General features: G+C 37.5%; 1 long non-coding RNA gene across 3 annotated transcripts in view; it reads left to right on the top strand.

Annotated features, from left to right (window-relative positions):
* Positions 1–10,059: 10,059 nt before the first annotated feature.
* The window catches only part of LOC309635288, a 106,624-nt gene continuing 99,981 nt past the window's right edge, over positions 10,060–16,702 (top strand). For all 3 annotated transcript variants that reach the window (XR_014248727.1, XR_014248728.1, XR_014248729.1), the window contains exon 1: positions 10,060–15,644. This is a non-coding gene — a long non-coding RNA (uncharacterized lncRNA). The remainder of the gene's footprint in view (positions 15,645–16,702) is intronic.

The raw sequence follows: 16,702 nt of genomic DNA, 5'->3' as shown, positions 1-16,702 counted from the left end.
ATCAATAATGTATTAGGAGTCTAAGGGTATGATTTAAGGATACTAGAAACTGGTGAGAGAGAGAGAGAAAGAGAGAGAGAGAGAGAGAAAGCTGATGATTTTATAAAAAATTGGTTACATAAGCCAGTGGACATGAATCTCTTTAATGTAATTGAAATAGAGCAGAAAGGGATTAGCAGGCCAAACCGAAACCCACTAAAAAGACATCTGTAATTGTCTTTTAAAATCTGTTACAGGCAAGAAAAAGAAAAACCACTTCTACTTCCTGGCCACTAAAGCATAGAAAGCTGCATCTGAAATAAGTGAAAAAAAGACAGAATCCTGAAAATAGTTCCTATCTTAATTATCTTTGAGTATCCTCTATTATTATAGGAAAAAGTGAAATCATTAGTGTTTAACCAACATATATAAACACCACTAACATTAAAAATTATCCCACTAATTGAGCTAACTCCCAAGCTAGGTATGGAAAATTGCATTACTTTTTCATTTTACATGGAGAAATTCAAGGATCAAGGTTCAAACTCCAATAATTTAAGCAAATTTTATAAGGAACTGAAACATTTGTGTAAAATAAGGTAGGGTCCAAAGAACAATGAAAGATTTGCATCATTTCAGTTGCTTAAAAATATTAAAATATATTTTTGGCAGGCTGTTTTGTTCCTTATTTGGTTTTAAAGGTTCTAGAGATAATTCTGAAACTACCCCATCACTTGAAATATAAGAGTTTACTCTTGGTATTTAAATTGTTTTACTACAAAATGTAAGATGGGACATAGTTTCAACAGTTTAAAATATAAGGCTGGAAAAGCTTACCAGTGATCTTAATAACTAAGATGTTATACTTTATTAACTAAGGGCAATATTGCCAATTATAAAATGTTTATTTGGTACCTGAGTAAGACAAGTCTGGAAAAGCATACCTTTTAACTTCCCAAACCTTAGCATTCTAGTAAAGAAGACAGAATTGTACCTAAAGCATGAATCAACAGCCTTAACTGGCCCTCACCCCTGGCCTGCCAAGGTGTTTTTCTAGTCAGCTAATTATTCACGACTATTTTTAATTTCCTCTATTCTAATCGAATCTCCAATTTTCTCCCAGGTCTCCCATTTAATTATCAACAAGTGACTGTGTCTCCTGCCTAGCTAAGAAGTACAAGCCCTGAGACACGGACGGCAACTCCCCACAAGGAATCTGTAAACCTGCTTCTATCTGTGCCCATCCTCTCCTCCTGGTCTACGGATAAAATAAGGAAAGGAAAAGGGCCTCACCTCTTATCAAGACCAATACCTCACCTGTGTGCTAAAGCCCATTCTCTGCTGCTTTACCAAGAACTCTTGCTTTTTGTATTCTCCACTTGCCCCATTTTTCCATCAGTATTATAAACAGTCTTAAATGTCTCTCATCTTCACAACCTTCCCTCAAGTCCCCTTTAGCTACTGTCCTATTTCCCTTCACGGCAAAATTTCCCAGGAGTGTGGCTTTATATTCACAACATCCCTTTCCTTGCTTCTTTCTTACCTTTCTGCCGTCTGACTTCTATTCCCAAATATTCCCTCATATCAAACGTCCACTAGAGTAATCAGTGAACTCCATATTGCTAAATACAGTAGCTAATTTTCCGTTTTCATTCCGTTTGAGTTTTCAGCAGTAAAAGCCAGAACAGTTCACCACTCCTCTTGGAAACAATTTTCCTTTAGCTTTTGCGACACTGTGTGCTCTTAGTTTCCCTCCCACCTCCCTGCACTCTGCTTTTAGGACTCTCCGTCGGCAACTCATTCTTTTTTGCCCAGGCTTTCAAAGACGGAGTTAAGACAAGGTCTTAGCCCTCTTCTGTAAATCCACGGAGGGCATTATTGTGTCTTTTATAATAACACATTTCTAATAATAAATGGGATAATGGAATTAATTTTTTACAGGTGAAAAAATTGAGGCTCGGAAGGCCTTCAAGATGGCGGAGGAATGAGATGTGGAGATCGCCTTCCTCCCCACAAATACATCAGAAATACACCTACATGTGGAGCAACTCCTACAGAACACCTACTGAACGCTGGCAGAAGAACTCAGACCTCCCAAAAGGCAAGAAACTCCCCACGTACTTGGGTAGGGCAAAAGAAAAAAGAAAAAACAGAGACAAAAGAATAGGGACGGGACCTGCACCAGTGGGAGGGAGCTGTGAAGGAGGAAAGGTTTCCACACACTAGGAAGCCCCTTCGCGGGCGGAGACTGCGGGTGGTGGAGGGGGAAGCTTCGGAGCCACGGAGGAGAGCGCAGCCACAGGGGTGCGCAGGGCAAAGGGGAGAGATTCCCGCACAGAGGCTCGGCGCCGAGCAGCACTCACCAGCCCGAGAGGCTTGTCTGCTCAGCTGCCGGGGCGGGCGGGGCTGGGAGCTGAGGCTCGGGCTTCGGTTGGATCCTAGGGAGAGGACTGGGGTTGGCAGTGTGAACACAGCCTGAAGGGGCTAGTGCGCCACGGCTAGCCCGGAGGGAGTCTAGGGAAAAGTCTGGACCTGCCTAAAAGGCAAGAGACTTTTTCTTGCCTCTTTGTTGCCTGGTGCCCGAGGAGAGGGGATTAAGAGCGCCGCCTTAACGAGCTCCAGAGACGGGTGCGAGGTGCGGCTAATTAGCACGGACCGCAGAGACGGGCATGAGACGCTAAGGCTGCTGCCGCCGCCACCAAGAAGCCTGTGTGCAAGCACAGGGCACTGTCCACACCGCCCCTCCCGGGAGCCTGTGCAGCCCGCCACTGCCAGCGTCCCATGATCCAGGGACAACTTACCCAGGAGAATGCATGGGTGCGCCTCAGGCTGCTGCAACGTCATGCCGGCCTCTGTGGCCGCAGGCTCGCCCCGCACTCCGCCTGAGTGAGCCAGAGCCCCCGAAGCAGCTGCTCCTTTAACCCCATCCTGTCTGGGCGAGAACAGATGCCTCAGGCGACGTACACGCAGAGGCGGGGCCAAATCCAAACCTGAACCCCAGGAGCTGTGCGAACAAAGAAGAGAAAGGGAAATCTCTCCCAGCTGCCTCAGGAGCAGCGGATTAAATCTCTACAATCAGCTTGATGTACCTGCCTCTGTAGAATACCTGAACAGACAATGAATCATCCCAAAATTGAGGCAGTGGACTTTGAGAGCAATGATATAGATTTTTTTTTCTGTTTTCTCTTTTTGTGAGTATGTGTATGCTTCTCTGTGTGATTTTTTCTGTATAGCTTTGCTTTTACCATTTGTCCTAGGGTTCTGTCTCTTTTTTTTTAAGTATAGTTTTTAGTGCTTCTTGTCATTGGTGGATTTATATTTTGGTTGGGATTCTCTCTTTCTTTTTTTTTTTTCTTTTTATTACTTTTAAATTTTTTTATTTTTAATATTAATTTTTATTTTAATAATTTTATTATATTTTATTTTTCTTTCTTTCTTTTTTTTCTCCCTTTCCTTCTGAGCCGTGTGTGCTTGGTGCTCCAGACGGGTGTCAGGCCTGTGCCTCTGAGGTGGAAGAGCCGAGTTCAGGACGTTGGTCCACCAGAGACCTCCCAGCTCCATGTAATATTAAATGGCGAAAGCTCTCCCAGAGATCTCCATCTCAACGCTAAGACCCAGCTCCACTCAACTAGCAGCAAACTACAGTGTTGGACACCCTACCAAACAACTAGCAAAACAGGAACACAACCCCACCCATTAGCAGAGAGGCTGCCTAAAATCATAATAAGGTCACAGACACCCAAAACACACCACCGGAGGCGAACACAGGCACAGCCTCATCCTCCAGAACACAGGCACCAGTCCCCTCCACCAGGAAGCCTACACAACCCACTGAACCAACCTTACCCACTGGGGGCAGACATCAAAAACAATGGGAACTACGAACCTACAGCCTGCAAAAAGGAGATACCAAACACAGTAAGTTAAGCAAAATGAGAAGACAAAGAAACACACAGCAGATGAAGGAGCAAGGTAAAAACCCACCAGACCAAACGAATGAAGAGGAAATAGGCAGTCTACCTGAAAAAGAATTCAGAGTAAAGATAGTAAAGATAATCCAAAATCTTGGAAATAGAATGGAGAAAATACAAGAAACGTTTAACAAGGACCTAGAAGAACTAAAGAGCAAACAAACAATGATGAACAACACAATAAATGAAATTAAAAATTCTCTAGAAGGAATCAATAGCAGAATAACTGAGGCAGAAGAACAGATAAGTGACCTGGAAGATAAAATAGTGGAAAAACTACCACAGAGCAGAATAAAGAAAAAAGAATGAAGAGAATTGAGAACAGTCTCAGAGACCTCTGGGACAACATTAAATGCACCAACATTTGAATTATAGGGGTCCCAGAAGAAGAAAAGAAAAAGAAAGGGACTGAGAAAACATTTGAAGAGATTATAGTTGAAAATTTCCATAACATAGGAAAGAAATAGTTAATGAACTCCAGGAAGCACAGAGAATCCCATACAGGGTAAATCCAAGCAGAAACACGTCAAGACACATGTTAATCAAACTATCAAAAATTAAATACAAAGAAAAAATATTAAAAGCAGCAAGGGAAAAGCAACAAATAACATACAAGGGAATCCCATTAAGGTTAACAGCTCATATTTCAGCAGAAACTCTGCAAGCAAGAAGGGAGTGGCAGGAAATATTTAAAGTGATGAAAGGGAAAAACCTACAACCAAGATTACTCTATCCAACAAGGATCTCATTCAGATTTGATGGAGAAATTAAGACCTTTGCAGACAAGCAAAATCTAAGAGAATTCAGTACCACCAAACCAGCTTTACAACAAATGCTAAAGGAACTTTTCTAGGCAGGAAACACAAGACAAGAAAAAAACCTACAATAACAAACCCCAAACAATTAAGTATTAGGAACATACATATCAATAATTACCTAAAATCTAAATGGATTAAATGCTCCAACCAAAAAACATAGACTGGCTGAATGGATACAAAAACAAGACCTGTATATATGCTGTCTACAAGAGACCCACATCAGACTTAGGGACAAATACAGACTGAAAGTGAGGGGATGGAAAAAGATATTCCATGCAAATGGAAATCAAAAGAAAGCTGGAGTAGCAATTCTCATATCAGACAAAATAGACTTTAAAATAAAGACAATTACTGGAGACAAAGAAGGACACTACATAATCATCAAGGGATCAATCCAATAAGAAGATATTAACAATTATAAATATTTATACACCCAACATAGGAACACCTCAATACATAAGGCAAATGCTAACAGCCATAAAAGGGTAAATCGACAGTAACACAGTCATAGTAGGGGACTTTAACACCACACTTTCACCAATGGACAGATCATCCAAAATGAAAATAAATAAGGAAACAGAAGCTTTAAATGACACATTAAACAACATGGACTTAATTGATATTTATAGGAGATTCCATCCAAAAACAAGAAAATACATTTTCTTCTCAAGTGCTCATGGAACCTTCTCCAGGACAGATCATATCCTGTGTCACAAATTAAGCCTTGGTAAATTTAAGAAAATTGAAATGATATCAAGTATCTTTTGCGACGACCATGCTATGAGACTAGATAACAATTACAGAAAAAAAATCTGTAAAAAATACAAATACATGGAGGCTAAATAATACACTACTTAATAACCAAGAGATCACTGATGAAATCAAAGAGGAAATCAAAATGTACCTAGAAACAAACGACAATGAAAACACGATGACCCAGAAGCTATGGGATGCAGCAAAAGCAGTTCTAAGAGGGAAGGCTATAGCACTACAATCCTACCTCAAGAAACAAAAAAATCTCAAATAAACAACCTAACCTTACACCTAAAGCAATAAGGGAAAGAAGAAGAAAAAACCCCAAAGTTAGCAGAAGGAAAGAAATCATAAAGATCAGATCAGAAATAAATAAAAAAGAAATGAAGGAAACAATAGCAAAGATCAATAAAACTAAAAGCTGTTTCTTTGAGAAGATAACCAAAAATTTTAAACCATTAGCCAGACTCATCAAGAAAAAAAGGGAGAAGACTCAAATCAATAGAATTAGAAATGAAAAAGGAAAAGTAACAACTGACACTGCAGAAATACAAAGCATCATGGGAGATTACTATAAGCAACTATATGCCAATAAAATGGACAACCTGGAATAAATGGACACATTCTTAGAAAAGCACAACCTTCCAAGACTGAACCAGGAAGAAATAGAAAATATAAACAGACCAATCACAAGCACTGAAGTTGAGACTGTGATTAAAAATCTTCCAACAAACAAAAGACCAGGACCAGATGGGCTTCACAGGCAAATTCTATCAAAAATTTAAAGAATAGCTAACACCTATCCTTCTCAAACTCTTTCCAAAATATAGAAGAGGGAGGAACACTCCCAAACTCATCCTACAAGGCCACCATCACCCTGATACCAAAACCAGAAAAAGATGTCACAAAGAAAGAAAATGGCAGGCCAATATCACTGATGAACATAGATGCAAAAATCCTCAAAAAAATACTAGCAAACAGAATCCAACAGCACATTAAAAGGATCATACACCATGATCAAGTGGGGTTTATCCCAGGGATGCAAAGATTCATCAATATATGCAAATCAATCAATGTGATATACCATATCAACAAACTGAAGGATAAAAACCATAGGATCATCTCAGTAGATGCAGACAAAGCTTTGGACAAAATTCAACACCCATTTATGATAAAAAAACCCTCCAGAAAGTAGGCATAGAGGGAACTTACCTCAACATAATAAAGGCCATATATGACAAACCCACAGCCAACATCATTCTCAATGGTGAAAAACTGAAACCATTTCCACTATGATCAGGAACAAGACAAGGTTGCCCACTCTCACCACTATTATTCAACATAGTTTTGGAAGTTTTAGCCACAGCAATCAGAAAAGAAAAAGAAATAAAAGGAATCCAAATCAGAAAGGAAGAAGTAAAGCTGTCATTGTCTGCAGTTGACATGATACTATACATAGAGAATCCTAAAGATGCTACCAGAAAACTACTAGAGCTAAACAATGAATTTGGTAAAGTAGCAGGATACAAAATTAATGCACAGAAATCTCTTGCATTCCTATACACTAATGATGAAAAATCTGAAAGTGAAATTAAGAAAACACTCCCGTTTACCATTGCAACAAAAGGAATAAAATACCTAGGAATAAACCTACCAAAGGAGACAAAAGACCTGTATGCAGAAAACTCTAAGACACTGATGAAAGAAATTAAAGATGATACAAGCAGATGGAGAGATATACATGTTCTTGGATTGGAAGAATCAACATTGTGAAAATGAATATACTACGCAAAGCACTCTACAGATTCAATGCAATCCCTCTCAAACTGCCAATGGCATTTTTCACAGAACTAGAACAAAAAATTTCACAATTTGTATGGAAACACAAAAGACCCTGAATAGCCAAAGCAAACTTGAGAAAGAAAATCGGAGCTGGAGGAAGCAAGCTCCTGGACTTCAGACTATATACTACAAAGCTACAGTAATGAAGGCACTATGGTACTGGCACAAAAACAGAAATATAGATCAATGGAACAGGATAGAAAGCCCAAAGATTAACCCACGCACATACAGTCACCTTATCTTTGATAAAGGAGGCAAGAATATACAATGGAGGAAAGGCAGCCTCTTCAATAAGTGGTGCTGGGAAAGCTGGACAGCTACATGTAAAAGAATGAAATTAGAACACTCCCTAACACCATACACAAAAATAAACTCATAATGGATTAAAGACCTCAATGTAAGGCCAGATACTATCAAACTCTTAGAGGAAAACATAGGCAGAACACTCTCTGACATAAATCACAGCAAGATCCTTTTTGACCCACGTCCTAAAGAAATGGAAATAAAACCAAAAATAAACAAATGGGACCTAATGAAACTTAAAAGCTTTTGCACAACAAAGGAGACCATAAACAAGATGAAAAGACAACCCTCAGAATGGGAGAAAATTTTTGCAAACGAAGCAAGTGACAAAGGATTAATCTCCAAAATATACAAGCAGCCCATGCATCTCAATATCAAAAAACCAAACAACCCAATCAAAAAATGAACAGAAGACCTAAATAGACATTTCTCCAAAGAAGATATACAGATTGCCTACAGACACATGAAAGGATGCTCAACATCACTAATCATTAGAGAAATGCAAATCAAAACTACAATGAGGTATCACCTCACACCAGTGAGAATGGCCATCATCAAAAAATCTACAAAAAATAAATGCTGGAGAGGGTGTGGATGAAAAGGAACCCTCTTGCACTGTTGGTGAGAATGTAAATTGATACAACCACTATGAAGAACAGTGTGGAGGTTCCTTAAAAAACTAAGAGTAGAATTACCATATGACCCAGCAAACCCACTACTGGGCATATACCCTGAGAAAACCATAATTCAAAAGAGTCATGTAACACAATGTTCATTGCAGGCCTATTTACAGTAGCCAGGACATGGAAGCCACCTAAGTGTCCATCCACAGATGAATGGTTAGAGAAGATGTGGCACATATATACAATGGAGTATTACTCAGCCAGAAAAAGAAACGAAATTGAGTTATTTGTAGCGAGGTCCATGGACCTAGAGACTGTCATACAGAGTGAAGTAAGTCAGAAAGAGAAAAACAAATACCGTATGCTAACACATATATATGGAATCTAAAAAAAAAGGGAAAAAATGGTTCTGATGAACCTAGGGCCAGGACAGGAATAAAGATACAGACGTAGAGAATGGACTTGAGGACACAGGGAGGGGGAAGGATAAGTTGGGACGAAGTGAGAGAGTAACATTGATACTTATACACTACCAAATGTAAAGTAGATAGCTAGTGGGAAGCAGCTGCATCACACAGGGAGATCAGCTCGGTGCTGTGTGACCACCTAGAGGGGTGGGATAGGGAGGGTGGGAGGGAGATGCAAGAGGGAGGGTATACGTGGATATATGTATACATATAGCTGATTCACTTTGTTATACAGCAGAAACTAATACAACAATGTAAAGCAATTATATTCCAATAAAGATGTTAAAAAAAAACAAAAAAAGGTACATACTACTATGTATAAAATAGAGAAGCAACAAGAATATATTGTACAGAACAGGGAAATATAACCATTGTTTCATAATAACTTTAAATGACTTTAACTTTAAATATGTTTAAACCATAATAACTTTTATAATCTATAAAATATTGATTAGTGATTCAATATTGTGCACCTGAAACTAATATAATATTGTAAATCAGCTATACTTCAATAAAAATATGAGCTGTTAGAAGAAAGAAAGAAAGAAAGAAGAAAGAGAAGTGGACTTTAAAGTTTTAAAAGGTAAAGTAGCATAATAAATGTACTTTCAAGTTATTTAGAATATTTTTTCAGAAAAACTATATGCATGTTTACAATATATGGATATATATGAGAGAACAAAGAAAATATGGTAAAATGTTAAAAATAGGTAAATTTGAATAGAAAGCTTCTAGGAGTTCTTTGTACTATATTTGTAACTTTTCTATAGTTCTGAGATTATTTCAAAATAAAAATTTTTAAACACTAGATAAATTAGAATCAAAAAGTTTTTCATTAAATAATACTTTCATATTGCCTTGATAAAATCAATATCAATTTTCAGAATACATTCACAAACATTTTTTAACTTGCTCTTACAACCATCTCACAAATAGAATATGAAAGATGATTGTTTCTATAGTGTAGATAAAGCAGTGATAATCAGAGTGGTTAGTGCTCTTGCCTTGGGCCTCATAGCTGTGAGTGACAAAGTCGACAGTAGAACACGTGTATTTTGATCCATTGTCCAGTGTTTTCTCTACCACATTATTCCTTAACATCTGACAAAATAAAGGAATTTTCCAAATCACCTCAAATGTATAAGTACATTAAAATTTGGGGTTAAGAAAATATGAAAAATGTATTCAGTCAATGAAAATATTTCTTTACTTCAGAGAGTTTCATAGACCAATATATGCATAAAGCTAGGTCAACCATATGTTTAAAAAAGATAAATGAAACATGACTCAGAAAAGGGGTCAATCATATGTTTAAAAAAGATAAATGAAACATGACTCAGAAAAGGGACCATGCAATATTCATAATTTTATTAATAGCCAGTCATGCATATCAGAATTGTGATTTTATTCACATTGTACTCAGATATGCAAATAAATTTATTGCCTCAATTACTAGAGGTAACATAATCTTCCTAAGCCCTCTTGGTAACAAGGAACCTTGCAATTGTTGATTAACAAAATCTCAGTCTCTTCTACTTTAAACCGTCTCCTTCAACTCAAATACTTGGACTATTTGAAGTTTAGCTGTGTTTAGCCTAATTTAAATGCATCTTTTGGATGGCTTAGATTTTTAGGAAAATGATCAGTCTTTGAGAGTTTGGGCACCTCACCCTTCTCTGTTCAGAAGACATCTGACTGGGTGAGGGAATCTGTACCATCCCCACAGAGGTCTGAGGTGGGCACTGGTGCAGCAGAAAGAGACCTGGAACTCCTGCCTGGTCTCTGCTGGGGTGAGACTCCTCTGGTCTGCTCTTGCATGCGTGACTGATCTGGCTTTTGGGAGTTCTCCTTTGAAAGTGCAGCTCTCCCTAGTCTTTTTAGAGAAAGAAATTCACTCTCCCTGGTCTTCTTAGAGACCTTGTATATATGTCCAGATATTTCTACAAGCCCCTACCCCTCCCTGAGAATGGATTTTGAGGGTGAGAGGCTTCAAACTGGGCGAGGAACATGGCAAAATAACACTGCCATCTGATCTTGCTAACCCTATTCCCTCCTCCCCCTCAATCCACTAAAGAAGTGAACTTTTCTTTTATTTCCCTATCCTTTTTTGCCAAAATTTCCCTCTCACGTCCCTTCTCAGAATACAGATTCATGATTCAATCCCAGGACCAAACATAGGGAAAAATACCCAATAATGTAATGTAATGGAGGCATAAAAAATCTAGTGTACCCATTACAGATAATATAAGCATTTAAGTATGTCTCCCAAGTGGGTATGATAACAGGACTGAGATAGGCTGTGTTCTGACAGCACTATTCTCAAAAGACAACTCTTCCATCCTGCTGGTATTTGAAGGAAAAGGAAAGGCATTATTTGCAGTTTTCTTATGAGTATTTGATATTTTAGCCACCAGGCCCCTCTCAGTAGTCATAAGCATTTAAGTTCAGTCAAAGTTCAATGAAATCTAACTGAGCAAACAAACAAAAAGAGATGCAGATCACTCCACCCCCACCATCACACCATTCTGGCACATAGAACATGATCACGTGTGATAAACGCGTGTATGGGAGACATCTTGACTTCGTCATCCAGGATATAAAGTGATTAAACAGTAGCAAATTTCTTTGCTCCCGAGTTGACTCTCCCGCAGCCTGAAGATTCCATATGTTCATTTATACAAACAAGTCCCATTTGGTATTTACTATCATACATTTTAAGCATGAACTATATACCATATTCACTAATTCCATAATTCATAATTAGAAACTGAAAGTTATTTGACCATATGCAGATATCCTTACAAACTGAAATTGAGTTAGAGGAAGGCCCATATGCCCAAAGCAGCATCATGCTGTTATCTTTTCACACCCTTAAATTCCATCTCTTCTAACATTCTCTTCCCTGCGTATAAACAAAATTGAGGCCAAAGAGTAACTATTATTTCACAGGTAATTTGGTAAGACTTTTCAGAGTCAAAAAAGAAAGCAAAATATTAGTTAAACTAATTATCATAAAGTCAAATCATACAAATAGAACAAAGATCAGATAAACTATTGGAAACTTTGTTTGAAGCAAAGAAAGACATTGCATAGTTGAAACACAGTGAGAAAGAGGAAAGAAAATTTCAGGTAGTTATGAGCTTATATCCTAACATAACCTTTGACTTACTGGACATAATATTGAGTCTTTATCCAATTAAATATCTGCAGTGCACATGTTGAAAGAGATCCTTAAACTTTAAATACTAAAATATGTTTCTAAGAAGTTCTGGTCTGTTGGAAGGAGGAAAGCCATGCTATGCTCACCCTTAACCATAAAAGGCAGTTGCACTTCGTGGTATGAATAGTTCTGAAAGGTGATTTAATTGCAGGATCAATTATCAACATCTCTAGGCTATTATTTTCTTTGCTGGATTTTTTTACTTTGGGAGCAGACTTTTAAAGTATTTCAAGGAAGTACTTATTCTCATATATCCTGGATAAAATTAAGGCAGTTACAGGATGCAAATTAATTGTCTTAGTTAGCTTAGGCTGCCATAACAAAATACCATAGACTGAGTGGTTTAAACAACTGAAATTTGTTTTCTCACAGCTCTAGATGCTGGAAAGTCCAAGATCAAGGTCCAGCAGGATTCAGTTTCTGGTAAGATCTGTCTTCCTAGCTTTCAGATGGCTGCCTTCCCATTGTGTTCTCACATGCAGGAGACACACACACACACACACACACACACACACACACACACACACACAGATCTTCCTCTTCTTATAAGGCCACAGCCTTATCAGTCTAGGGTCCCATCCTTATCAACTCATTTAACTTTAATTATCTCCAAAAGACTCTATCTCTTGGGACTTACCTGGCGGTCCGGTGGTTAAGACATCACCTTCCAGTGCAGGGGAGGCAGGTTCAATCTCTGGTTGGGGAGCTGAGATCACACATGCCTCGCAGCCAAAAAACCAAAACATAAGAACAGAAGCAATATTGTAACAAATTCAATAAAGACTTTAAAAATGGTCCACATGAAAAAAAATCTTTAAAAAAAAGACTCTATCTCTATAAGTAACATTAGTGGTTAGGACTTCAATGTAAATATTTCAGAAGGATACAATTTAGTCAATAGCATAAATCAATCATTTCTTAGAAATGATCTTTAGAATTATACAATACTATTTTCTACTAATACCTCTTTATCCAAGTAAAAAATAAATTAATTAATGTCTTGATTGAAAATAATGAAGGCTGGAAATGTGCAGTTTTACTGTTGACCCCAAGGTTGAGAAGCAAATGTTAGTAATTTTCTAAGCCTGAAGGATTTGTTCCTAAATATTTGGACCATGACCATTAGTTAACAGGTTGTTGCTAACATAATTTTGAGGTCTCCACATCTGAAAGTTGAATGTCAAAATGTGTGTTTTCTTTTCCTCTGCTGTGTTTTCAATCCAAGGTTTAAATCTCTATGTCTTAAAAGAAAACCTACCAAGTTTATCTTAACATTTTTTCTTAACAACGAGTCAGTTTTCCTCACCATGAAGTCCATTAGGTTTATGGGGGTGCCAGCAATCATCAAAGTCACAGAGCCAAGGAATGAACTGGCAAAAAGCCTGTTATGAAATTTTTGGGTAAAATCCACTAATAAAAGAAGACCAATAAAAACAAACTCGTGTTCCTTTTTGTCCTTATTCTTACTTTGACTGTTACATTATCTTTTTGATCTTTACCTCTAGGACTGAACAATATCTGATTTGGCTTTCAGACTATTAAGCTGTTTTCTAAAATATCTGAAACAAAGAGCAGGTATTTTCCTGTTGTGCTTTGGTATCTATTTGCTGAGAGCAACAGATGTCAGAAAGTAATGTTCCTGGTCTTTCTGCCCTCTGCATGCCAAACCCTGAACAGATTCATATAACAAACTGAAGTTCCCCATGAAGTTATTTCTATGGCATATTTGAAGATGCAGGTGAAACAGTTAAAAGCATACTGTAAGATATATTTTATTTGTTAAGAACACGTTTTTGATTGAGGATATGACTACATAAGAGTTAAATTTTAAGCAATATTTATGAAAACATAATTTGTTATTTTTAAATAGTTATCGATTGTCCATTAAAATGGAGACAAGTGTGAAATGCTTTAATCAAATCCCACAATTATCATCCAAATGACACTCTCTTTATTTGTTTTAAACTAATTTTTAAAAATCAGTACCTGAAAAAAATCAGAATATCAGATTTAGTTTTTTATTTTCTTATAACCGCACATCTTCTGAGGGTGCATGAACGAGCATTGTCACTGTCAAACAGAAAGAGAGAGAAGAGAAAAAGGGCTTAGATGATCAGCCCCGTCTAACTGATGTGGTTGTCTCAGCCATCTGATAGAAGATGGCAAATAGGAATAGTTAAAAAAAAACAAAAACAAAAAAAGGAAGGACATGGAAGAAATTAGAAAGTCAAAACTATCTTCACGGAAAACAATCCAGTGTCAATCTATTGTTTCACCAATTTGTTATACATTATGGTCATCTCATGGTCCTGTCTTTTCCTTGCAGGTCCTGTCAAACCCCTTAAGTACATCATGGATTTATAGAAATTTGCAAAATGAAATTATGGTTGTATCTGGCTCACCAATAAACAAAGGAAAGGGCAATGTAAAAACTAGATAGCAATATGTGATCTATTAAATTATAAATCCACATTTAATGAATTAGAACTGTAAAAAACACGTTGTGGATTGTCCAAAAATATAGTAGTTCAAAGTATAATTATAAGTTTAATTCAATAAATCAATTGAAAGCAAATTAGGGAGGAATTAGATAATATGACAATTATATTTAGTATAAATTTTGAAAATTCAAGGGGGATTTCTATTTCTCTGTAATAGAATAACAAACAATAAGAAAACTACACAAATCAGGGGTTGGAAAACTTCTTTTGTGAAAGTTCAGATAGTAAACATTTTAGGCTTTGCAAGTCACATATAGTCTCAGTCTCCTCCTCCTTTTCAACTTCTTTTATCTCTTATCTTTCTTGTTTTTCTTGCATCTTGTTTTTCTTTTTTTGCAACCTTTTAAAAATTTTAACACAATTCTTAGCTCACTGGTCATACAAAAACAGGCTGCAGGTTGAATGTGGCTCATGGCTGTGTTTGCCAACCTCAGATATAGATAAACCAAACAAGGCTAGTATCTTTATAGTTTTCTAATATACCATAATCTCAATACTCATTTTCTATTTTCATGCCTTTGAACTTGCTGTTTTTCTCACCCAGACTGCCCATCCCTCTTTCTTGCCTAATTCAAGTCACATATCATTTAATATAAAATTTACATTCTACTTCCTCCAAGAAACTTATCTGATCAACATAATATAACTAATACCTTTGTTATGAATATAACCATAGAAATATATGAAATGTCACATAATTCATTATTTGCATTAACAATTCCAGGTACCAATAGCCAGTTTTCTTATGTACAACTCTATAATTTTATTGACCATATTTCAATATTGTAATTATTTTAAAGTTATGCTTAGTACTCTTTAAGTCTCAAATTTGGTGTACTATGTTTTATTGCTTTTCTGCTAAGATTAATTCTACTAAGTTAATGCATCTGTTCTGCTAACAGCCTGCTTTAAAACAACTATAGGGACTCAGGGAGGTTCTGCATCTGCTTAGGATTCAGAAAACCACAAGAGAATGTTGCTATCACCCTAACAACAAGAAAAAAAATCAAAATCTACATTTTCTTTACTCCGTAGGAGAGCTGAAGTTGCAGGGCAAGCAAATGCTCTGAATTCCAAAGAGTGACAAGCTCTCTGAGGAGAAACAGTACACACAAATTTTCACCTTTGGCAAGGCATGAGAGGATGAGATGATCACCATAGAAGTGGGTAAGAATAAATCACACTAAACTTTAACAAATTCTTAAAGGCTGAGAATGGACTAGCATATAAGTTTGGAAAAACTGAAATCCCTCGAAACAAGTATATTTTACACTCACTCACAAACATTTTTCCATGAGCCAATTCCATGAAAATTGAAGGTCATGGTAGAAAACTGGAGAGAGCTTCCCTCAGTAACATCAGTATGCAGGTGTTCAGCTACACCTGGGGAACAGATACAAAACTTTGTATTTTCTCAGATCCTTCTCTTATAAAAAGTAAAAGCATTAAGTTGCTGGAATAGAGACAGGAAGTGCTACTGTCCCTAGGATCCAGGCAAAAATCCTGTTTCTAGGGGAGGGGTAGAGGCATAACCCATCTGCTTCTGGGAGTGATTAGGAAATCCTCCTATCTTCAGGACATAAACACTTCCACTGTTTCTGGGGGATGAGTAGAAAGGGAAGAAGGAAAATCTTTCTGCTCATGAAAGAGGGCAGGTAAAACTCTTGGACCTGAGATCCTACACTGATACAAAGCAGAGGTCTGCTACCAGTGGGGAAGAAGCAGGAAACACTCTCCCACCCAAGATGTGTGAAATATACAAGGCAGGGTTTGGCTGGCATGAGTTAGAAAGTCTGGACTATGAAAACTCTACTCCCAAGGCCCAGGAGCAGAGATCCTACCTAAAAATGAGGCTAGACCAGGATAATATAGCACCCTCTTCCCCTAACATGAGTAGCAATCAACAGCAATCTGGGGTGAGGTAAGAACATTGAAAGATATCCTCTCTGTAGCATAGGCATGGAAGACTGCTGAAAGGTGAATGTGGAACAAGAATACTGAGAAAAACCCTCCAGCACTCCAGGCATCACTCCTAGCACAAGATAACAACAGCCCACCACAATAGGAATTTAAAGCCTGGAATGAATAAAGGTTTAAGTAGCAACAGCCAAATCCAAACCCAGCTCAAGTACTGACAAGATTTACTCAACCCTCCATATTAACAACCTGACAGAAGAGATGGGCTGTTTTCTGAGAGGAAATAATTTTTACCTCAGTCTCAACTG

Source organism: Balaenoptera borealis, assembly GCF_965194805.1.
Source record: "Balaenoptera borealis genome assembly, chromosome: 9".
Lineage (NCBI taxonomy): Eukaryota > Metazoa > Chordata > Mammalia > Artiodactyla > Balaenopteridae > Balaenoptera > Balaenoptera borealis.
This window is presented reverse-complemented; position numbering and strand designations above follow the sequence as displayed.